This window comes from Talpa europaea (assembly GCF_964194135.1).
Source record: "Talpa europaea genome assembly, chromosome: 9".
Taxonomy (NCBI): domain Eukaryota; kingdom Metazoa; phylum Chordata; class Mammalia; order Eulipotyphla; family Talpidae; genus Talpa; species Talpa europaea.
The window spans coordinates 91,506,545-91,525,382 of NC_140076.1; positions in this window are offsets into that span (position 1 = coordinate 91,506,545).

Below are 18,838 nucleotides of genomic sequence, written 5' to 3' on the forward strand. Positions count from 1 at the left end.
GAGAAAAGAAGGAGATAAATTCTTAAATGTGCCCTACCTGTTCATCCAACCTGGATTCCCAAATGACCCGCCACGACCAAGCCTGCCTGGCCAAGAATGATCTCATTCTTTTCTCTACCAACTCTGAAAGGCAAAGATGCAACTCAAGAGATGGGAATAGACCCCTGTGCTTCCAAACTTGCAAACCACACAGTCTTCAAAACCTTTCTTCTTTGAAGTGGCTTCATTTATAATCATTAGTTTACATAACTGCTCAGCTGTTTGTGTCCTTTGAATTCAATCCTTAGTGTTACTCACAATTGTATCTTTATATAAGGTGCTTCACATATGGTTATACAGTTTTGGGAAATAATTTTTAAAAATATATCAGTTTAATAAATAGGGGCAATAACTCTTCCAGGATGGAAAGAATGTGTGATCTGTGTAGCTTGATCTGGTTCGGGAACCTGCACAGGACAGGTATTTTTAATACCATTCCCACCCTCTTTTAGAGGCTGTAAGTAGCTTGACCTAGGAAGTTTATCTGGGATGTGGTGAAGAGAAACTGCAATGTCAAAGCTTTTCCAAGTTCTTAGTATGACTCAGAGTGTTGACCCAGGGCAGCTGACTCTTTAGTTAACCACATTAATGATACTTTTAGTTATAAAAATAACAACCAGGTGCAGTCCAGCCAGGGGAAGTTGAGACAAAGGGGAAATAAATTTGTTCTACATGATCAAATGAGATGGCTGTATTTTTTTTTTTCCCCTTCCAGTTCTCACCCAACCCCAACAGCCTAAAAAACTTGATGGCTGGTACTAAGCCTGACATAGTTGTATGTTCTAGTGTCATCTGAGGCATGTGAAAATATAAATATTAAAACAGAATACAAGAGAGTTCATGACTAGTAAATGAAACAGGTCATTGTACTAAAATCCCAAATGTACCACTTCAAGGATCTCCTTCTAGAATAGAGAAAGGGCAATGGATTTCCCCAGTTGTTTGAATCAAAGTGTCATACCCAGATTGGTTTTCAACTTCTCACAGTTTATTTGCTTAAAGAGACAGGATGCATAGTTTCTGCATATTTCATGGCTGGATGTCTATCAGGACTTATCAAATAATGACAAATCATTGCACAGGGATTAGAAGGTGCAATTGATGAATGAGAAGTGGCTTGGCCTTATCCTGAGGACAAGGACAAGGAGGGTGTCAAGATTTCTGAGAAAAGTTCAACTCTGATGAGGGAGTATTTGGTGTGAAAAAGAATGAGGGCCTCCCCATATTTGAATCAGGAAAAATAGTTCAAATGTGTCCTAGACGATAATAGGAACATGGAAAAGGAGTTACTTAAGTTAGTTGTTGTGTCATAAGCCCCTACAAATGAACTTATATTACTCTTCACTCACTTTGCCAGAATAGCAAAGTGAGGTCTATTTAATTAAATGACAGTCTCAGTCTACTTATTAAAAAAAGGAACTACAGCAGATCCTTATTGTCCCTATTGTAAAGCAGGCAAAGCCTCTAAGGCTCAGGTCTGAACAGTATCAGCTCCTTCCCGTTAACATGAATGGGAACAGTGTGATCATATCCTTACACCTTATAGCCTTCCTAACCACAGAGTTGTAATTTTACTCTGCCAGTGACAAATGAAAAATTATAAGCATTTAATTTGGAGGCAAATTTAACGTGTTATTCCCTAAGTCCACTTGGCAAATGAAGGAGGCAATTAATATAAGCTCATTATATTGCAGTGTTGCATCCCTGCAGCCACAATAGTTGGCTTTTTAAAATCACAAGTGACGTGATGAGGTGGAAGAATAGCTGCATATGCAGGATTCCTGCCAATGTGCAACTTCCCGGATGATGCATACACCTGTCTGAATGTCAAGGCCTGTGCCCTCAGAACTCAGAATGTTTATACATTTGTCTTTCAAATTTGAAACTCTCTCGCATGGCTTCCAGATTTTCTCCAGCTTTATTAGAGCAGCTCCAGAAGGAGGTAAAGTAAGTGTGTTTCTTTTCCTCACCCCATCGAGGCTCATGGTCCATTACTGTGCTTTAGTGCCTCTCCCAGCAGGTAAGGATGGAGAGTAGGCTCAGACAGCAGAGTTAAACCCGCATGTCCTGCGGAGACTCACCAACACAAAGGGTAATACTACTTTATCGATCCCTTCCACACTGTCTCCCACCGTTGCGTTAAGCCTGTGGTGAGTACAACCTTTACAAAACACGATCCCGAGATATGGCTTACTTTCTGACTTGAATGGGGACTAAAAAAAGATGGATAAAAGCATGTTTTGTAGGAGTGGCGTGGTGTTGGTATTTCAGAACATAAATGATAAAAATAAAATCAAAGTCAAGTATCTCAGCAGAGGGGAAAAAAAAATATCACGTTGAGACTTGTACACATACGTATAAAATGTGGCCACATTCTTCCATGTAGAAGAGAAAAAAATTAATTTGACCCTATTTTACTGTCCTTATTTTTTCTTGTTAGACAGCATTGTTAGCCTACATGTGTAGAGATGAGATGCTCACTTTGGTCTCAGAGTTTATGAACAGGGAACATTATTTTTGTCAATGAGATTAGGAGAGCTTTCATACATTTCATTTGAGGCCAGTTAATTGATTTCCCCAGAAAAATCGATAATTTATAAGCCATTACACTTTGTGATTCTTTTACTCTTAATAAGGCATTCAACTATGAAGGAGTTAAAAAAAAAAAAAAGGTGCATTTGCTGAGAACTGCATGGGGATGTGTTTTTAATTGGCACTGTCACCTGTCTCAAGATAATGGGAAAAAGCTTATACTTCACTGCTTGCATGATTTTTGATTTTACCTTTGTTTATTACAATACAGAATTAAGAGGGAAAAGAATTGGTTGTGAGTTACCTTTTAAAAAACGCTTTTCCTTTTATTGTCTGTACTAATGGAATGAGAGAGGTATAAGACAGATTTATTTTTATGTTTAATCAAGTCCAATAATTATTGCATTGTGGTTACTTTCTTTGAGCATTATATTTTCTGTAAGTAATTTATCAGCTGCATTTATTTTATTTTATGTTATTTGTTTCTGGAAGGGATTAACAATGACTCTAGGATTTAATCACTGCAGGCATTTTTCCTCCTTTAGTAAATAAAGCGTACTAATGGCATAGGCTTACTGAGGCTTCCCAAACTTACATTTGTACACTTGTAAGTGAAGTTTGAATCATTTTCTTTCTTACCCTTACTTAGTTAAGAATATCTATAGGGCTGGTAGGACCTGGAGACAAAAGAAAAAATTGATGCATAGATAAGGTCACCAAATTGTCCCAGGTTGGCCATGGCGTTTCTGGTCTCAGTTCCAGGAAGATGCTGGGTTCCAGGTAGACCAGAGGCCCTGGGCAGTCGGTGAATGGGCACAGCTTTAGAGCTGGAATCCTGGATGGCAGCTTCATGTGGAAAGTTTTTATTTATTTATTTTATATTTTTATTTTATTTTTTTTAAGATTTATTTATTTATTTATACAAGCACTGGGTATAGTCGGAGGCGCGAGGGGGTGAGAGAATTCATCAGAGCCAGAGTGGAGAGCAGAACAGGCAGACTGACGAAGTACACTGCTGAGGGGAGCAGCAGGTGGCAGGAGAGGCCTGTGCACCATGTGGGACCCTCGCCCAGTGGCCGGGGATCGAACTGGCACTGCAGAGGCTGCGGGCAGTTTCGCAACCCAGTGCTCAAACACTGTGCCACCAGGAGGCCCTATTTTATATTTTTAAAGATGTATTTATGCATACAAGAGCTGGGGTACAGGCCAGAGATACGGGGTATGAGAGGATTCACCAGAGACAGTGGGGAGCGAAACAGATTGATCTACTGAAATACACTGCTGAGGGGAGCTGTGGGTGAGACAGGAGAGGTCTGCTGGGCCATGTGAGTTGTTCCCTGGCAGGGGATCAAACTCGTGTTGCTGAGGCTGTGGATTGCTTCATAGTGCCATGCTTAATCCCTTGCACCACCAGGGAGGCCCCATGTGGAAAGTTTTTAAATAATGAAGTTGAAGTTTCTTTCTGGGCGGAAGAGCAAAGAGTGAAGAATGAGAGGTCAGAGCAGATCTGAAAGAAGTCCGTAAACAGCAGAACTAGGGTGGAGGAGGAGCTGACTCAGGACAGGGCTGGCTCCCTGGATGATTTGACCTGGGGCTTTAACTGTCTCTCCTTCATCGTTCCGTCTTCCCCAGAACTTTTCAGATTCGCTGCTCACTTACAACTCTTTCCCTGCACCACTCTACTCTTGGCTACCTTTCATTCCCTCTGGAGAAACACATTACCAAAATCCAATGTATGCCATTACCTGTTTTGCTATCAGCAGACATTGTGAGTCATCTACCCTCACATCTCTTAGCTGCATAAGAGAGTCTTCAAATAGATCCGCTCAGCGATCACCCAGAGATAGCCGTGGCCTTGGTGTGAGCAACAGTTTTCCTAAATGTTTTGTAGGAAATTTGGGTACAGCAATCTTGGTCTTTTAGCAACGATGGTAACAAAACTGCTGAACTGGTTGAGCTGATTTTCCCTGAAATGAGACCATTAGTGATGTTACAGAATCCAGTTTAGGACCAACCTTTACTCCTTTCTATTCCTTATCATAATTGATGTTCCTTCTTCCCTTTCTTCCTTTGTCCTCTCATCTCTTCTTTCTTTTATTTATTTTTTAAAAGATTTATTTATTTATACAAACACTGGGTACAGTCAGAAGCATAGGAGGGTGAAAAAATTCACCAGAGCCAGATCAGGGAGCAGAACAGGCAGACTGATGAAATACACTGCTGAGGGGAGCAGCGGGTGCGGCAGGAGAGGTCTGTGCACCATGTGGGACCCTCGCCGGCGGCCGGGGATCGAACCGGCTCTGTGGTTTTTCTGGAGAGTTGTGTGTGTGTGTGTGTGTGTGTGTACATGTTCACATATTCCACTTCTAGGTTAGTGTGGGTAACTGACATGTTGTATAAAACAGAATAGATGTAAATGGACCTTTGGCTCAGTGTGGGTGAAAGACATGTTAATGCATGAAATAGAAAATATCTGAGTTCCTACATAAAATATATTAAATTAATGAAAACATTACAATTTTACATAACTAATTCTGTATGTCCTAAAAATTGTGAGGTATTTTGGTTTCAGTGGAACATGTAAATTTTTCACTGTAAAATAGCATATAGAACAATATGCAACTCTGACATTTTTCCTTTATTGAAAAACTTAAGAAATCTACCTATTTTATTTTCCTTGATATCATATGTTTCATTAGGAGGGATTTAGAATCAAAACACCTTTCTTTTTTCTTCGTGGAGAGATGCTTATATGGGTAGTCTCTGTTTATTCCTACAAAAACAGCAAAGTCATTTGTAAGTAGCACATCTTATTTGAGGTTTCATCAATAATGCAAGTTACATTAAAGAAGATTTTGTAATTTCTTATAACTAATAATCCCTATTAAATTCAGTAAGCAGGTGCAGTTTGTTTTCTTATCAAATTTTAAATGCAGTGGCAAAAGATTTCAAGTAAACATTATTGTAGCATTTGCTATTTGGATGCTTGGATGGAAAACTGCATTGTTAATCATATTGATTTAAATTTAAAAAATTCTGCATGGGGTGAAGATCTGCTAATATTTATATACTTATAACGATTTTCTTTTGTAAATTCACCTAAGTGAATGTGAAATTGTTGCTAAGATAGGTTACTACAGTAGTTTTATTTTTTTTTTTTTTATAGAGGTATGTTTTATTTATTTATTTGTTTCTTTGTTTGTTTATACATGCACTGGGTACAGTCAGAAGCGCGGGAGGGTGAGAGAATTCACCAGAGCCAGAGCGGGGAGCAGAGCAGGCAGAAGGACTGAAGTACACTGCTGAGGGGAGCAGCGGGCGGCAGGAGAGGTCTGCGCGCCATGTGGGACCCTCCTCCAGTGGCCGGGGAGCAGCCGGGGATCGAACCGGCGCTGCAGAGGCTGCGGGCAGCTTCGCAACCCAGCGCTCAACCGCTGTGCCACCGGGGAGGCCCACTACAGTAGTTTTAAATCTTACTTTTTTTTTATTTTCTAGAAAGACATGTTGCTTTTTTAAAAAAAAAATAATTATTATTATTTATACAAGCACTGGGTACAGTCAGAAGCGCGGGAGGTTGAGAGAATTCACCAGAGCCAGAGCGGGGAGCAGAGCAGGCAGAAAGACCGAAGTACACTGCTGAGGGGAGCAGCGGGCGGCAGGAGAGGTCTGCGCGCCATGTGGGATCCTCCTCCGGTGGCCGGGGAGCAGCTGGGGATTGAACCTGTGCTGCAGAGGCTGCGGGCAGCTTCGCAACCCAGCGCTCAACCGCTGCGCTACTGGGGAGGCCCCAAGACATGTTGCTTTTTAAAAGTACTCTTTGAATCTTATTATATTTTAATTTGGAGCTCCATTCTGACTTTTTTCTTCCATTTCCTACTGATGTTTTTCTTCATATAATTTGATGGCTAGTAATGAATATTTTCTTTAAAAAAGTCTTTATAAATCTTTTAAACAATTTTCTAAAATTTTATGTTCTTTGTGTTTTTGCAACTTTAAAGAATTTATAACAGAGGAAAAATCCAGAACTTCTGATTTTCCATTAGAAATATTTTGACTTTATCCCCAAATAAATTGTCAAGGAATTTACTTCTTATTTTTGAGGAAAGACATAGAAATATAGGAAGTTTTCACATAAGTCTACGTATTTGTTATGTTTTTAACATTTCAGGCATAAGCTAATCCCTTATTCCATTCCTCCTCTGTTACTTTTACAAAAGTAATAGAAAAACAAAACAAAACAAAAAAAATCCTTGAAAAATAAGATAATAATAACCTCATGCTATTTTGGGTTCAAAATTATTTTGGGGAGTTTTTATGCAATATGTGCATTTCCATGCCCATTGAATGTATTTATAAGTGCACACAACTTTAAAAATGTAAACATTGTGTTTAAGCTGCACAAGAGATTCTTTTCAGTAAATTGTCCCTTTAAAAAATTAAAAAAAAAAAAAAAACTTATCTCCCATTAGGTCTTCATTTCTGTCCTTATGCTGCTTTGCCACAAATTCAAACAAGGAGAACTAACATTATTTATACAATTTAGGCAAGGTTGCATTTAAAGGCCCATTATGTTGTTTTTCACTGTGATTTGCTGTAAATCATCCCTCATTGTCATCTAGTTTATATCTCACATTCACACACATGATTAGAAGTGATGGTACAGAAGGTCAAGCATGAAAATGATTCTGTTTTGATGATGCATTCAGCTTCATATAACGGATATTTATATTGGTCCTGACTCTACCGCTTACTCTAGATCCAATTTTTAGGAAATCAACTCCCTTCAACATCCTGGTATGCAAATCTGATAGGAATAATATTTGTTAGTTAAGCAGATGTTTAAAGTGAAGTTACCCTGCTAGTAACATATTGTTTTTACATATTAAAGATCTAATAACATGTTGTAAAACACCTTCTTTGTCAACTAAATGATACATACAGTGCCTTCTTTAATTCTGATGATTTATGTGGCTTTCTCATTTTCTTTGAATGCAACATACACCCAGAAGCAGGTCAAGGCTTCATACTCAGCAAATATTTGTTGAATAAATACACTATGTTTAGGCTTCTTGTTATTTACGAACCCAGCTGTTCAAGTTTCCATTTTGGGGATGCTCTTGCCTACTCTCAAAAATAAAGGATCATCGAGCTTATTTAAAAGATTTTTGCCAGCATCGAGGTCCTATGATCCTATAACAGATATATTTTATGTGAAACTGGCTCAAATCCAAGAAGCAAACTTGTACAGTCAGCAATATGAGTCACCTGAACCATAAAGACAAAAATGCCCACTTACTGAATTTTTAAGACACATTTCGCATATGGATTTCAGAACTACAAATGAACTAGTGTAATTAATTTACGGAATTTGTGTAGTAAATTAATTGTTAAACACCCATCTCATTTTACCCAATAAGGTTAATTTTACATTTTTCTTTTTCACTTACAAATGGACAGAGCTTTCTCACATTTGTCTTCCTGTCCAGGAGCACATATCTCTTTAAAATCTCCATATTCAGGAAAATACGTCATTTTTATACCGATCTCTGGTCATTCAACCTGTGTCCACAAAACTCTCTCCTAAAAATAGATGACTTGGTGTCAGTGAGATTTATCCTGATTCCTGTTGTTGGAAACATCCTTTGAAGTCATCCAAGAAAATGAATGCTTGCCTCTGAATAAAGATTTGAAGCAGAAAACAGGGAGGGGGACATGAGATGAGGAAGTAAAGTGCATGTTGTTATAACCCATAATAGTCAGTTTCCCTCAACCTTTTTGCCCTTATTGCAGAAACTGAGGTACACTTTTGTTGTTTGTTTTTTTTTCCCCCTCTGGTAGGAGCTTGTTAAAATATAAACAATAGTTAGCATTTATATAGTACCTCATAGTAAGGTAGCAAAGTGCAAGAAATTCTGAAAATACCACTTATAAATAAAACATATAGTGACAGTAACAAGTTTGGTTTGGTTTGGTTTTGGTTGGAGGGTGGAGAGCAGGGTCTCATTTCTCCTGATTTCAGTATGCAGGAACGAACACTTCCTGCACATTCATCCTGCAGGTGGGATGACCCCACAGTGGCTTGGTTGGTGCATTGTGTTGCTGCGATTGATTGATCCATGTTACTCTATGACAATAGAAGAGTTGCTTTGAACCATTGTACCCAGTAAACTCACCCCTCTTCCCCTTCTTATCTCACCTTCCCTGGTGTACTTTCTCACATAACACTAGTCTGTTTTATAGCCCACACTACTTTTGGTGAATTCTGCCAAAAATGAGTTCAGAGGGGTCCAATTTGGTGTGAAAGTTCGGAGTCAGGTCTTAGTGACCAAGGCTGGAATTCTGTCTGGGTCCTGCTAAGTAAAATGATGCAGAAATCCTTTAACTTTTTCCAAGCTTGGATTCCTTCACTCTGTAATTGGGAATAAAATTTAAAGTAGCTAAGACGATCCAATGATGTTTGCCTAAGCAAGGACCTAGATATTTAAAATTTTGAGCCTGCACAACAAGCAATAAAAAAAAAAAAAATACAAACTCAATCTCTAACACCCATATAGTGCATTACATAAATCTAACTATACTAATATATTGTGCATATTGCTAAAAAAATATTTTTTTCTGAAAAAGAAGATAAAGAAATAACAATAATAACAATGAATCATATTTTCTTCCCTCTACCTCCCACACTTAAGCCACACGGCCCACTTTGGAGATCTCTATTTTAAATCATATGCAAAATGCAAGGTATAATTGATATAGTCATTACTAGTTTAGCATGACTGCAGACTGAATTCCAGACTTCAGCTGCTTTGCTAATTCCGAGGGGATAAATAACTGCGTGTGCTCTTCTCTAGCACGCTAAGCCGAGTTCAGAGCATATATCCTGCCGGTGGGTCTTTAGGTTAATGTAGGAGCAAGCAAAAGGGATTTCAAGACCTTCTGAGTTTTTATCCAATCTGAATATTACTCAAAGTCTGCAGCCCTTTGTAAAAATAATAACTGACATTTGTACAGTACCTAACAGTCTGCAAATCTCTCTCAGACACATTAACTCATTTAATCCTCCCGATCTGTCTGTAAATTAGATATACTCGCCATACTGATTTTACAGAGAGTAGGTAGAATCTCCTTCATTTTATGAAACACCTCCTGCTCTTTTTTTGTATTGGAAAAGGTACTTCCTGTGGCATCTGAGCACCTGGCTCTGGGTCCCAATTGATCATTAAAATTTTCGGGTGTAAGAATCATAATCAGAAATTATTTTTTGATCTCCTTACTTCAGTAGCCATTTGAGAAAAGCAATCTATTATCCTTTGCAACTTCTCTTCTTCCCTTTCTCTTTCCCTTTACAGCCTTACAGGACTGAAGCTTGTGGGGGAGAGTGAAATTAGGGCTCCTTTTTGACTCATTATAACCATTTTAAACACCCATTTCCCTCTTGCATCTAGAACTAAAAATCTACTTGATTTGAAGATTTTAATATGCAATGCAAATGAGCAAGGTCAATTTTATTATTTTTATCTTCTACAGTAATTCCTACCCTTGACTATAGTCCTGAAATAACATGCACATTTTTAAATTGATGTGAATACTTTGACTCTTACAGGTGAGGTTTTTCTGCGTTTCATCAGACTCGCAGTTGTTCTATGACCCGCACGCATTCCCACAATCATCAGTGCTGTAAGTTGCTTAAAGGCACGGGGTGGTGAAAACATCATATGGTTCCATCCCTTGAAGATCACTTGTTGGCTGCAGTTGCTTAGAAATGAGACTTTTTTTTTGTTCAGATTAACCATAAACCTCCAGTTTCCTTTCATGCCCCTCAGAAACCTTCAGAGCATCTTTGAGGGGCCAGGAGGCAAAGTCTGTCTCACTCCACATTTGAGGGTTTTGTTATCCTAACACCTATGTTCTCACCTGTGCTTTGTACACACAAAACTGCTCCCTGCTGCTGCCACGGAAGCCACACTGACGGCTGTGAAGAGCCGCAGGTCCCTTTGGTGGTGGCAGGAGTGATTTTTCAGTGGAACACTGATGATGCCTGGCTTTTTTCTACTTTATGGTTTAGGGCATTTATAATTTGGGGTAAGAAGAGAAAACCTTTCATGGAGAACATTCAGCAAATGTCCCAGTGTGGGGCTTTTAAGAAGACAAGTTCAATCAACCTTTTTTAAAGATTTACTTGTGCTCCCCCGCCACCATTTTCATTTTGAAAGTCTATTTAAAGACGACTCTTTCCTTCATTTAACCACGTGCACTAAAACCTTTCAGCAGAGAGAAAATAAAACAATGAAGGGAATATTAGCTATAAATCCATATTGGTTCGTTGCCCAGTATACACTGCGCGTGAAAGAGGTCTCACCATGGACTCTTAGGCTAACAGTTTCAGATCAGGGGTGCAGCACTGGAAAAAGGGTGAAGAGAATGATTTCTAGTGTAACAGTGATAAAACAACAGCTGTCTGTCCTCCTTCTTCGAGCCTTGATGAGGCAAAAACTGAATCAGATGTGAGAAGGAGTGAAGTGTGGAAATGGGTCGTAATGAAAGCATGCCTAGAGGAGGTTCACGAATTTCCCCTTGGGAGACCAAATTTGGAAACAGCCTCTGGGATGATATGTAGTTGGTTTCTCTGTCAGTCACTGCAAAACGGGTGGGTCTTCACAGGCTGAATGTGGGGCATAAGGTAGGGGTGGATACAAAGTCGAGGAAAATGACCTGAATCAAAAAGACACCTGATCCGACCTGGGTGCTGAGGTTAAGTCACAGAATTAGAGATTGAACTAGAAAGGCCAGTTGTGGAAATACAAAGAGCAGCTGGGAATAGAAGCTGCACTCACAGGGACTGGCTTCCTTGGAAGTCCGAGCGTCAGCTTCATTTTCACACATCAAATTATGTTTGCAAAATTCTGAGAGAATTTACTGTGTGTCCTCTGCTAAGAGGTTTTTCTTTAGTGTAAAGGAAGGGCTCATTCTTAGCACCAGTCGGGGCTTCCACCACTTCACTGTCATCATATTGGGATTTTTTTGCTTTCTGAGGCTGGTTGGTGAGGCTGGCAAAGAGAGGCCTGACAATTTTTCAGCAATCCTAAGAGAATCATTTTAATGATTTGATACCTACGCTCCCTAGATGTCCAAATGCTATTCCAGAGCACATCTCAGAGACTCTGGGAGAACCAACTTTTCTCAGTTCAGTGCTCTCTGATTTTACACAACAGCTGCCAATTAGTGACTTGCATTTCAAGAAGTGGTGGCCACAGGAATGACCAGCGGTAACTTGTGCTGGTGCACACAGGGCGCCGGCCGCGCAGGGAGCAGTGTGATCAGAGGAGCACAGCCTCTCTCCCGTTTCCAAGGAGCGCAGGCAGCCACACAGGCTTACTAGATGCTGCCTTGCTTTTATATGAGTCTTTTGCCTGTGTCTTACAACTTAGTGCTATGTGACAGATGTCAGGGACCTGGCATTTTCTCCAGATTAAACTAAGCAGTGCTACATGGGGGCCTGAGGGCTTTACCTTTGTTTACTCTGAACCTAAAGGTCAGAGTTCAGACCTCTTTGTTCTCTGGGGTCTCCCTCCACCTTAGGATGGGACTGCAGAGTTCCTTCAGCATGAAGTGCTGGGCCTCCTCTTCCTGTACCCCCCCACCTCATCCTCCCTTTATTTATTTATTTTTTAAAGATTTATTTATTTATTTATACAAGCACTGGGCACAGACAGAAGCACGGGAGGGTGAGAGAATTCACCAGAGCCAGAGCGGGGAGCAGAGCAGGCAGAAGGACTGAAGTACACTGCTGAGGGGAGCAGCGGGCGGCAGGAGAGGTCTGCGCACCATGCGGGACCCTCCTCTGGTGGCCGGGGAGCAGCCAGGTATTGAACCGGCGCTGCAGAGGCTGCGGGCAGCGCTCAACTGCTGCGCCACCAGGGAGGCCCGCCATCCTCCCTTTAGCTGACACAAGTTGAATTGAAAAATTAGCAGATTTCTCATTCAGTGTGTTCTCCTAGGAACCTCATTGTTTGGAAGACACAACCACCCCCACCCACCATCCCATTATGGGGGTGGTAGGGAGAGGGTTGCCACTTTTCTTCATTTTCCAAGAACAGGTGACATACATCCTGTCATGAATAAAACAGTCCAAGCCATAACTTTTGAGACTGCTTCCATTTTTCCCCCTGGCAGAGGGCTTGTGTTTTGTTACAACAGCTCAAGGAGTGGTTATTAGAGTGTTATGGAAACCAGGTGTTAGAGCTGATTAGTCACTAATCTTCCATCTCTGGGAGCTTGGCTCCAATCTTCTGTTCATCAGAATCATTCTGTTGCATTAATTTATTCATCCCAGCTCTAAGAACCTTGTCAAATCAACATGGTGGTCTCTGCTGGGTCCCTAATGCACTATAGCCCAGATCACAAACCTACTATATGACACATAATTCAGTATAATTGGCAGTCAGAGCTCAAACAGCCCTGTGATTAAATGGGGATGGAGACAGAAACAGCCTCTCACCTGTTAGAAGGTGGTCTCGCTAGGCCAGTGGTGTTCTTCAGAGGAGGCTGCTGCTCAAAGGGCTGCACTGCTTTTCAGTTTTACGTGGTTTCTGATTGTTGAGGTAACACTTCTTTTTCCTCTTAATATTTTACCTCTCAAAACACGAAATGAGACACTTAACTTTATATTTCCTTTTTTAGACTCCATCTCAAGTCTTCATTAGTAAATCTTACTGACTGCTAAAATCGTTGGAAACCCTTCACTTAGTATAAAAGGGAAATAGAACACTTTCTCCCCCATTCTGCTGCTTTTGCAAACAGCTCACTTTTGACAACTGTTTATAATGACACAAAGAGAAGCGTTGACAAGGTTTTTAATTTTGACAAGTAATGTGGCCAGTTCTGTATGCCTTGAAACAGTTGCTTCTGATGAAAATAACTTAGCACAGCCACGAGGGGGCTTTAGGTGGTCATGAAAGCCAAGTTAGCACTAGTTCTGAGCATTATTTCTTATGTCTGTGTGGTTTTCAGAATTATAAAAATAATATATCGGGGAAATTTGGGAGATAGAGACACATAAGGTGCTAACAACTTATGATATTTAGTGCATTTTCTTTCTTTTCTTTTCTATTTTTTTTTTTAACGTAAAATAAACCCTTACAATTTCTGGTTTAGATCAACTATGAGTGACACAAAGAGCCATGGTGTTTTTGTTCTACTGAGACTTGTTTATTTGATTTTTAATTTCAATACTTGTGTTACTCGCTGCTCATCTTCACATATGAAGTAATTCACGTCTATAAAAAGGTTGTCTATTTGAATCATTTCCTGCCTCCTCCCAGGAAAATGACCAAGGAAGAAAAATTTGTTCTAGCTTGAGATGGAAGAGATAATATAGTTGAGCGGTCCAAAAACAAACAAAACTATGCTCTTTTGCCAGATAAATACTTAATACATTACTGTAATTCATAGAATCGCTCATAGTCCAAAGGAGATTTTAAATTTCCCATTCATATTTCCTACAAAGTAAGGGAGGAAAGTATCCTCAGTTGTAATATATGTGAATTTAGTTTCCCAGAGCAACATAATATAATTAAGGGTCTGATTTATTATTTTAGATTTTGTAGCTTTTTTAAACTTAATGGTATAATTTTCTTACTCCTAAACCATAGCAACCTGAGAATGAGTATGAATGGAGGCAAAGCATTCTAGCATATACAAGTAACACAATTTAATTACCCAGTCCTCTCTTTAGAGGCAAGGTCTATATTTTTTATTTTATACTCTTAAAAATGATACCTTATTATGTACCATGGAATATAATGTTACATTCATGATTGAGGCTATTTGTTTATAAATTCTGTAAATTAGAATGTGGGGTGAAGAGTCCCTTAAAATGGTAACATTAAAAAAAATTATTGGAGGGCCTCTCTGGTGGCACAGCGGGTTGACTGCAGCACTGTGAAGCTGTCCGCAGCCTCTGCAGCGCCGGTTCGACTCCCGGCTGGGGAGAAACTTACATGGCTTGGCAGACCTCCCCTGCCTCACCTGCTGCTCCCCTCAGCAGTGTCTTCGGTCCATCTGCCTGTTCTGTTCCCCGCTCTGTCTCTGGTGAATCCTCTCATCCTCCCGCACATCTGGCCTGTACCCTGGTTCTTCTATAAATAAATAAATCTTTTAAAAAAGATTATTGGAAATTAACTAAAATACTTTGACTGTGGCACCTCTGAACTCAAACTTTATCCACATCCTTCAGGTTAGGCTTGCTTTGAATGTCTGGCATTTGCTTAGTTGTAACAGTTATACATTGGCATGTGTTCATTTCATTCCTTTTGGCTAATTGAACTGGAATATCTGTATTAAATAACCAGGCCCCAAATCTTGGAGATAGAGGCTATCTACTATGGTCACAGATATCCATCAGCAAAGGGTTAAATGGAAAATGGGGATAGTGATGGTTTCCCCAATCTGTTGTGTAAGTTCTGTAATTCAGGATTTTTAAGGTATGACATGAGGGTAATTGAGGATGAAAAAATGCTTTCGAGAACAGGACGAGGTTGTTCCTGAAAGTTATAGCTCCTTTTAAAAGGTTCTCTCCACCTTTCAGCAAACCTCTTCATCCTCTTTCTCTGGGCTCTATTATTATGTGGGTGACAGTGAAGGTTTTAGCAAGAGAGGAGCATGATTGCTGGGAGGGAAATGTGAAAATTCTTGTATATTTGAAGCTTATTTTTTTCCTTTGTGAAAATCTATCCTTGAGCCAGATTGAAATCTATATTTTGCTTGATTCTCATGGTGTGACATAAGCCATGTGCCCAGTAAAATCTCTAAGGACTTATCCAGGTAATTTTTTCTTTTCTCCTTCATACTTTGCTCCAGGTTTCTAAGAACTATAGTGTCAGGAAAAGGAGGAGGCAGGTTGCCTTAATAGAGTTGCTAAGTTAAAAGCTATAAATATGTTTAAGACCCTTTTGCTCTCTCTTTTGACACTCTAGGCATCAGTCTTACTAACCAGGATACACCCATTCTTTGAAAATTACTAATTAAGCAGGTGGGCAATATTGTCTCCTTTGTATTATTATAGGAAGCTAAAATATTTTTGCCTAAAATTATCAGCTGTGAAATATTTTTATTGCTTCAGTTTATTATTTTTCAATGCATGTATCCGTATGCTTAAATTATTTTTGTGCTTTTATTGTGTAACTGGTAAATAGTTTTCCTGATTGATTTTTTGGTTTTGTTTGTTTTGTGTGGGGGGTGTTTAAATTTTCAATACATCGTCGTAGGACAATTCATTTGTTCTTTGAAAGAAAGAACCTTAGAAACAAACTCACAGATCAGAAAAGAAAATTCTAGAAAGGTTAAAAAAATGACCAAAAATATTAAGCTGTAATATATGAGAACAAAAAAAAAGTAATTCTGCCTTCAGAATCAAAAACTATTTTCTACCATCTAAATGAAGTTCCACAAAGAGGGGAACATTCAGTAGGCTAGCATGATACCTAGGAATTTCCGGTATATATTTGTAAATGGATTTGATTGAATAATTTATAGAGTGAAAAGTCTTTCTGATCATTCTCAGAATACCTTGTTTAGGATTCCATTGCTTCCTATAGGCAACCATCCTTGGGCTTCCATACACACTTGGAATAGGCATATTCCTAAGATCACTCTCCAATTCCACACCCCCATGTATATGCATCCTGTGAATTCCCCTCCCCTTGGGTGTGGGTGGGGCCTGTGTCTGTGAGGGTATTTCACTCCCTTTTTCACCTCCTATCCAAAGACGAGAGACTTTTCAGGTGAAATGAAAGTCCCTAGGTGTTGACTTTTATTTTGGTTGGGTCAGACCTAATGGAGAGCTGAGAGAGTCTGTATTGCCAAAGTATCATGCCATGGAGAGATGCCATGGCATCTTGCCCTAGATGCCAAGGGACTCAATTTGGCCAATAATCAATGAACTAGGTGATGACCTCAAGTCCCATCTGAGCTTGTGGCTCTGGACACCCACTTCACTTCAGTTGAGTTTGACCACTTCCAGGATGGCGGGGAAATCTCAGTGTCTGACCCTATGCTGGGATATCTGACTTTCTAGGTTGTTTAAATACAGAACTTATTCAGGAAGCTGTTGCTTGGTAATGCTTTCCATACCTTTCTGGCATGATGAGAGATTAAAGAAAAAGGAAAACATACTGTAGGACGTAAGAACTGCAATGGACTGAGGAGAGAGTGGCCGTGGAGTTTTTAGTGTGCCTTGCATCCAATTCCCCTTTTGGGCAAGCTTGATCTCAGTCATGGAAATGCCTACATTTTAATCTGTGCTGTTCTCGTGGCATAAAAACTCAGACTGAGCACTTTTCTCTCACAGGGAAAAGTCCCGCTGATGGGGGGAGGAGAGTGGAAAACAGCTAATATATCTTGTTCACAAAAAGTGTCATTTTAGTGTCAGTTCCTATTTCTTTTAAATCCATTAAGACTCATACTCTGCAGTTGTAGTCGGGAAAGACAGACATGGTTACACACATTTGTTCCTGACACCTTAGGGTACGTTTTCAGCATTGCACCCCTGGGAAATCACCGTAGGTGTGCAATTCCTGTGACTGTTAAATGGAAGTGTGAATCGGATTCCCCATGTACCCTGGAAACTTAGGCAGAAGATATCTTTGTTTGCTTAAGCGTTTCAGTTCAGCTCACTTTAAGTGGAGCCTGTGAATTCTTTCCTTTGTACATAGCCTGGGGAATCTCAACCATACAGATGATATTAGAGAGAAGGTGGGGGGAAAACAAAAGCCTTCTTCTCAACATGTAGGAATAGCTTCTCTATTTCTGCTTACAACTTCTTCTCACCCAAGTCGGAATCAAAGATCCAGGGGATAGAGAATAATTTGTATGTGTGGGAATAGCTTTGCAAGTTTGTATTATAGTTTAAGCTTTTTACTGCATTTTTTAAGCAGTTGCAGGCTGGGAAGTCTATAAAGATACTTTTTGATCTTGTTGGTTAGTTTTTGAGGACAACAGTAACAATGAAGATGGAGGTATTGATGATGATACCCACACTCTACTGAATGTATTAAAATCTACTTCATAAACAATATCTTTGTTAGGAGCTTATTTAACAGGGATTGTACCAAGTACATTGAAGGCATCATTCTTTGTCCTAGCAATATTGATTTTTTTTTTTTTTTGGATGAGGAAAAAGAGCCCCAAAGATGAGACTTGTTGCCCAAGATTACGGGCAAAGCCAGGAGCCAGTGCATGCCTAGTGCATTTCAAGCTCAAGTTTTTTGTATGACATCTCCCAATATGACTAAGTCAATGTTGAGGATGCCTTACCATTCTTTTGCCAAGTAAGAAGGTTCTGCCAGGTGTCACCCCAATGGTCTGAGACCATGGAAGCTCCCTACCTGCACCTTAGCTGATGTTGATCACATGATGCCAAAATCATGAGGAGAGTCCTGGTAATCTCTCTCACCCTTCTATACCAGTGACACATCTGAAAACATAGCAGACTCATTTGATGTACAACCATTCAACTCATCATAAATAATGGAAGATGACACATGCAGCAGAAACTGTTCCCTCTTCCTGAAGTCTGAATTTCCTCCAGTTTAACATGACCCACTTTAGGCAAGATTTCTACTAATGAACACATAAGCTAGTTTCTGATTTCTAAATGTACATTAAATCTCATCTAATGCAAAATTAACCTACCTTTATTACTGGAACTGTAGACTATTAAGATAGCATGCAGAGATACCAAATTATAAATTTGGAAGAGATTTCCATGTGAGGCACCTGTGACTTTATGAAAGCAATCCCCCTTCTTCTGAAATTGGGTTTTGAGTCAAGGATTAATAAAGGTGAGCAGAAAGAGTGGGATAGGACGGGGAGCAGTTCTTGAAGGTCACACATTCTAACGTTCGGTCCCTGGACAAACCCAATTTAACAGGGACATTATCCCTGGGAGGTACTGACATTTGCAACACAAAGTGTAAAAATAGTAATGCTCCGTAAATGTTAGCTGTGATAAGCACTTCTGTTGCAATTTCTCATTAAATCTCACAAAACCCCTGAAGATGGGTGCTATTCCCATCTATATTTTATGGATGGGGACACTAAAGTAAAATCTTTGTTTCTAAACTATACAACTATTTACCAACAAAGAAAGGTGTGAGGTCTGTTAGTGACTAAACTCCATGCTACACTACTCTGCTCCCATTACTTACTTAATAGAAGGGCTTCATCATTGTTGAAAACACCAGCTCACTTCTATGGGCTTGTATTTATG